This window comes from Polistes canadensis, unplaced genomic scaffold (assembly GCF_001313835.1).
Source record: "Polistes canadensis isolate GaletaPanama2010 unplaced genomic scaffold, ASM131383v1 scaffold_224, whole genome shotgun sequence".
NCBI classification, from domain to species: Eukaryota; Metazoa; Arthropoda; class Insecta; order Hymenoptera; family Vespidae; genus Polistes; species Polistes canadensis.
In genome coordinates this window covers 223003-229897 of record NW_014569771.1, presented here as the reverse complement: position 1 = coordinate 229897, position 6895 = coordinate 223003, and the positions used below count along the sequence as shown (strand labels likewise).

Here is a 6895-nt window from a genome sequence, read left to right as displayed (position 1 = left end):
CAATATGACATATACGGATTTATCAAAACGGTCGGCCTCTTTCGTTCGAATATGGATCAAACACCGGCGGATAAATTCTAAAAAAAAAAAAAAAAGAAAAAAAAAAAAGAACGAACCGCAATACTTAGGAACTTCCACTTTTCGTCTTTGACGTCATCAATACGCGGTGCGCAATGACCCGAAGGGAACCTTAACGATGACTGAACGTTAAACTCGACCTTCTCAATGTACACATACACATACATACACACACACACACATTCACATATACATATACATATATATGTATGTCGCTAGGTGAATTATTATCGTTGAAAGCGAGATGAAATTTTTACCGAGTAGAAATATCTCTAAAGGACGATATTACGAAGAAAAAAAAATAGTTAGGAAAACATAAAAAACAATAAGAGAGAAAGAGACAGAAAAGAGAGAGAGAGAGAGAGAGAGAGAGAGAGAGAGAGAGAGACATAGACAGACAGACATACAAACAGGCAGACAGAGAAAGATAAATAGAAAGAGATAGATTAAAACACGAAAAAAATGTTGGTCCTTATCTGTCGAAAACTAATGTAGCGTGTTACGTGTGTGTGTGTGTGTGTATCCCTGATTTGATATTTTTACCATGTTATACATGATAGTTTTGTTGTTTCGTTCGTCTCTTATGATTTTTTGTTTCTTTTTGTTGCATTCTCTCACTAGGTCGAACGATGTCGAGATTGAAAGGAAATGAGTCGAGGGGGTTGGGGGGACCAAGGGCGGGGGGGCAGGGGGCAGGGTGGTAAACGGAGGAAAGTCGTTGTGTGTACTTGAACCTACGCTGCTATCACGGACAAAATTAAACGTCGAATGTGTGCCTCCTCCTCCTCTTCCACCTCCTCTTCCTCCTCCTCCTCCTCCTCCTCTTCCTCCTCCTCCTCCTCATCTTCTTCTCTAATGGAGGTCGCTGTCCGTAACTACAGAGGAGACGGACATAGTTTCCTACTCGGCTCTTGTTTCAGGTCAACTATTAGAATTATCTAGCATCGAATAGGGTAAGCGAGACCAACGCGAACTTTCCTTCAGACCAAAACTGGTACAATCGTATAACCGGATTGGGGGACTACCATTATGTGGGTGTGTGTACTCTTTTCTTATACGACAACGACCGGTAGTTTCATTTGGATAGGGGGTTTTACACACTAGCTATTATAACTTCGAAACAAACACGTTTCTCATTGATATTTTTGATTGATACGTGTTCATACATTTTACTATATATATATATATATATATTTTTAATTGGAATTATTTTCATTATTAAAATATTGACAATTAATAAAGTCTATATTTTAATTATTATAATATAATTCTAATGAAACAATTTATGCAAAAATATATAAATTATTATAATATAATTCTAATGAAACAATTTATGCAAAAATATATAAATTATTAGAATTGAATAGAATTCATTTGTATTATGATCAACACACTTTTAGATTATATTTCATCGTAGGACAATGAAAATTCAAATTTATGGTTATACAAAAAGAACGTAACGAATTATAAATTGAATATTGAAAATAATTAGAAAAAAAAAAATATATATATATATTGAATCAGGATAATATATCACTGTGACATGTGTGTGTAAGAAGCATATAATCGATAGGGGAGCATGATGTTCTTTCTTTTAGATTAACCGGTATTGGGGACTTTTTCGGGGTGGGGTAGGGGGGCAGGGGATTAAATGTGTAAGTTATTCTCTGATGAAATCGTAGAAATAAAACTAATACTCGAGAATCGTAATATTATGAGAAAGTGTATTTCGTGTTGCTAAGGACAACGGTCGTTAAAGGAAACGTCGATATCGATTGCTGTCGCTTACCGAGCACGTTGTTATGGGGGTTGATGATATATCGTAACCAACCATGTACGATGATCATTCGTCACTCGAGAGTAACGGCCAGTAGCACCCCTAACGATCCTAGTAGTCCTGTGTGTTCGCACGTTTCAAAATCGTTGTGGTGGATAAGTTGGTAGGTTGGTAGGTTGGTGGGTGGGTGGGTAGGTGGGTGGGTGATTGGGTTGGTTATTTTCTACTTGTTAGCCACGTTTCGAATCTTTTATTTTCCTTTTTATATTATTTTATTTGTTTCCTTCTTAAAGATAACAATGGCGGAACGAGAAATCGTCGTCGTCGTTGTGGTTGGTTGTGGTTGTGACGTGAAAACGAAGTAAGTCACATTGATAACAAAATTAATGATGACCGGGTTATGCTTTTTTGTTTTTTTTTTTTTTAATTTTTATTTCTTTTTATTCTCTACTACTATTACCACTATATTTCTTCTTCTTCTTCTTCTTCTTCTTTTTCTTTTTCTTCTTCTTTTACTTTTATTTGATTTTATCTGATTAATAAACGTTGATATTATTATTAGTGACGTTTCAATTGTACAACAAGGGCACGAAGAATATGTGAAATTATTTATTATATTAATATATTAATTTATGAGATCGTTATCTCGTTTTAAAATTATCTGAGATATACATGTAAATAGGGTATCTCTAAAGTTATGAATCAACTAAAAGGATTTTTGATAGATTGGATCATTTGCACCGATAATTATAAATAGTGGACTAAATAGAACAATTAAACAAATTCATTTAATAATTTAATTTCGTATAACAATTATTTATATTTTTTTTTTTCAATTATTCATAAGGCACATTTGTTTTTTTTTCTGATTTTTTGAACTCAGTCCATTGTCATAATTATTGGTATATTTCTATTGGGTTTTTTTTTGTTAATAAGGAAAGTGCAAACATTAGTTAAAAACATTTTTATAAACTTTCTTTTCATTCGAGACATGACTTTTGTGACACCCAATATACGTAATTTGTTAATCCAATTCTATCTAATATTACCTTAACGATTAACCAAGAAATTTTCGTTTGTTTCTTCATGATTAATTTAATAAAAAAAAGAGGATAAAGAATAGTGAGAATCGTTTAATCCATCTTGGATAATAATTTCTAATTTTAAAAGTTACCCCCAACTTATGTTTGAAGATCGCGTTTTTATTTAATTAAAATATCTGCAAATCCAATCGGCTGAATTCGTTACGTATCTCATAATACGATCATAATTCATAATCTTACTACGTTTTTTTCTTTTTTTTTTTTTTTTCATTCGAACAGTTTAAATTAGATACGGTAGAAAACGGGAAAGAAGAGATAGAGAGAGAGAGAGAAAAAAACAAATTTTTATCAACAAATACATCAGCTTTCATTTGATAAAATATCATCGTTGGTTTATTTTTTTAAAACTGAAATATCTCTGAAAAGCAAGCACGCTTAATTATCGCACAAATTACGTGATAATAATTCACTTCTTTTGTTTCTTTCGTTCGACCTTGATTTTTATCTTAATTAAATATGATGAAGAGGATAAAAGAAAAGCTAAAAATAACATAATATGATTTTAATTAAAAAAAAAACAAAAATAGCAACGGGCTTCGGCTTTTTTTTTCAGTAAAATATCAACTGTGTTTTCTAATTGAAATTTCGAAAAAATTTTATCAACATTAATCGATGTAACAAAATTTCTCGAAATATGTAATAACATTTAATTATAACGTATCTCTCATGTGAAAATAACTTATTGTTCATATTTTATTTCGTTTCACACCAATTTCTTCGTCTTAATTAAATACGAACAATAAAAGCATAATTTTAATTAGCAAAGATAGCATCGAGTTAAAAATTTATAAAAAAAAAAAAATCTAATCTCAATATTTAATCGATGTATTATATTTGTTTATAATAAAAATTCACTATCGCGTTATTTTAATACAAGCTCGTATAAAATGAAGGATTACAAATTATTTGTGAATAATTGAAACACGAGTTAAAGGCGTCTGTATTGTTAATCATCAAATAAAATGAATTAACAATAATACATAAATTATTGAAAAAAAGTATCCCTGTCGTATTAACAAAATATATTATCTAAAACAATTCTCTATAATAATTCATTTAATTAAAAACAAAATAATCACATTCGTATTTTTTGAAAAATACACCTGCACTTTAACGCAATATCAATTATTACCAAAATATATCGTAGAAAAATTAAAAAAGAAAACAAAAAAACAAAAAAATATATCATATATATATATATACCGTCTAAAAACATAACTCAGTGTTCTCCATTTATCAGAATCACGTTCAAACGATTTAATCTCGTACAATTAATTAAAAAATATAACGAAACGAAACAAATCGAAAAACGAAACCAAACAATAATAACAGCGCACGATAAAGAAAAATCCGCATTATTTTTTTTTTGGTGATCAACAAATGTAGCGTAGAATGTAGGTTGTTGTTTCTATTTGATGAAAATATATTATGTAACTGGCACCGACACCTTTTCCGCATGTGACGGCCATTTTCTCGCAGCTATGGCGATCCCAGAGAGATCATAAATAAAATGCCCTAGCCATCTATCTATCGTGTGGATACCAGGGAGGAGGAGAAAGAGGAAGAGGAGGAAGAGGAGGGGGAGGAGGAGGAGAAAGAAGAAGAAGAAGAAGAAGATGATGAGGGGGAGGGGGTGGTGCGCGAAAGCGTTACGCGTTCGAAATGCCCCCGACTAACTCTATTTTCGGCCTAGCATCGAGCTACGAACGGAATCCCGAACTCCAAACCGTTGATGGTTAAGAAAAAGGAAACGTAACGGATTGCGTCTGGGTTTTCTGAGCCTTAAGTGCAATAGGGAGGAGGGTATTATATGTACAGGGTGTTCCAGCAACTTCCATCAGTTCAACTTTTCGCATACATGATTGAGAAATAACGAAAATTGACAATAACGAAAAGAAATTTTATAAACGCACGAATCCAATAAAAAACTTTGTTTACGAGTTTACATTTACGATTAGTCCGACGACATATGTTGTTTTCATTTTTATGCTCAAAGGTTTTTTTTTTTTTTAAAAAAACGTTGCGATTAAAAACATATAGGTGTAATTTGTAAATCAACATTTGGAATTTTGGATAATGTAAAAATTTACTTAAGGATTTTGACAACGACAAGATTAGTCCCGATATAACACGCAATATATATATATTTTTGTTTTTAAAACAATATCATAAAAAAAGATGGTCGATAAATATTTATAAATTTGTGTTTTAAAAAAGATAATAAAAAGTATACGAGCAAAATAAGGAATATATTAGAAAAGTATTTTACACTGAGATTAATTCTTTTCTGCATATTAAAAAAGGAGACAACAACACAAAAAAAAAACATATAAAATCGGATTGTTTCTACTTTTAAGTTCCCATAAAAACAAGGAAATACTTTTAATTGTCTATAGCTCGATAACAAAGTTACCAGGCTCGTGTTTATAGAAATTATTTCTTTTTTTCATTATTTTAATCATATTAATATAATAAGCTTATGAAATTAAGTTTAAATTACCTGGAACAGCTTGTAAATAAATAAATAAATAAATAAATAAATACGAAAAAAGAGATAGGAAAAGCTTTAGAAAAAAAGAGTAAGTGTGGGAGTGGTGTTAGTAGATAACAAAAGGGGGAAGATTAGAAAGAGATAAAAGAAGAATCAACGAAGGACAGTCAATCTTCTTAAACGAAAAGATAAAATGAGATGAGATGAGAGGAAAAGATAGATAGTCTGAAGGATCTTCTACGTTGTGTTGAAGGAGAACAACTCGATTTCTAGTATCAAAGGGACTACCACTCTCCGATTACCTCGAAATGACGATAAGAGAGTAAAGCTGGGGTTTTTTTTGGGAGGAGGAGGGGTGTGGAAGGTGGAAAAGAAAAATATCCGTGTTGATGTGATGATGCTTATCGGTAAAAAAAAATTGTGTATATATAAATACGTGTGTATCCCTCTTAATATATTTATTTACTCATTTATTTATTTATTTATTTATATATGTTATATATATATATATATTTAATGTTGTTCTTATACTGATGAACTTACCGCCATTGTGTTTCGACGATGTGTATTGCCATCGAGGATGCACATAACCGCGTAGATGTCGTAGGTCGTAGAAAAGAAGGTCGTTGTTTCTATCCCTTTTTAACCTTCCTTCTTTTTTCCCCTATTTATTTATTCTTTCTCTTTCTTCGTGCATATCTGCCCTTTTTCTCTTTCCATATATATATATATATATCTCTCTCTTTCTATCCTTTCTTATTCCTTTTGTCTCTCTCCCTTTCTCTCTCTTTCACACTCTCTCTCTCTTTCTCTCTCTCTCTCTCTCTCTCTCTCTCTTATTCTTACTCTCTTTTCCATAGTTTTGCCCTCACTCCCCCTCTCTCATTCTTTTTCATAGTCGATCGTAAAACCAACTTACTTTTAACTCCACCTCCTCATCCTCCTCCTCCTCCACTTATTTTCCGTAAGAAGTCGTAAAAAGGGGAGGGTTGGTGGTGTAAGTCGCGATAAAAAAAAAAAAAAATAGAATCAGAGAGATAGACACAGAGAAAGATAGAGATAAGAAATGAGGGGGTTGGTATTGATAGAAAGAGAAGGATAAGAAGTGAAAGAGAGACAAATATAAGAAAGGGAGAAAGAGAGAGAGAGAGTCGTAGATCTGCCTAAGTTTGGGCCCTTCTCGCTCACACTGGGCACCCTTCTTTGTACTCCGTACTCCACACGTGAATCCATCATCGCTCCCGAGTGTCAACAACGAGTAGGCAGCATCTGCACACAGACAAACATTCCAACATAACACCCCCTTTCTTATCATCAGTAGCATTATTGTCATCGTCATCGTTTATCGGTTATCTTATATATTTTTATCATTGGTGTGTGGTGGTGGCTACTTTTTATATATATATATATATATATATGTATATATATTTTTGTTTGTTTGTTTAT

At 32.1% G+C, this 6895-nt stretch overlaps 1 protein-coding gene across 1 annotated transcript in view; it reads right to left on the bottom strand.

The window, feature by feature from the left end:
- The window catches only part of LOC106790219 (heterogeneous nuclear ribonucleoprotein L-like), a 12673-nt gene extending 6576 nt beyond the window's left edge, over window positions 1-6097 (bottom strand). Inside the window, exon 1 of the mRNA XM_014754970.1 lies at window positions 5993-6097. The gene's annotated coding sequence lies outside the window, so the exon portion shown is untranslated. The remainder of the gene's footprint in view (window positions 1-5992) is intronic.
- Between the last annotated feature and the right edge of the window lie 798 nt (window positions 6098-6895).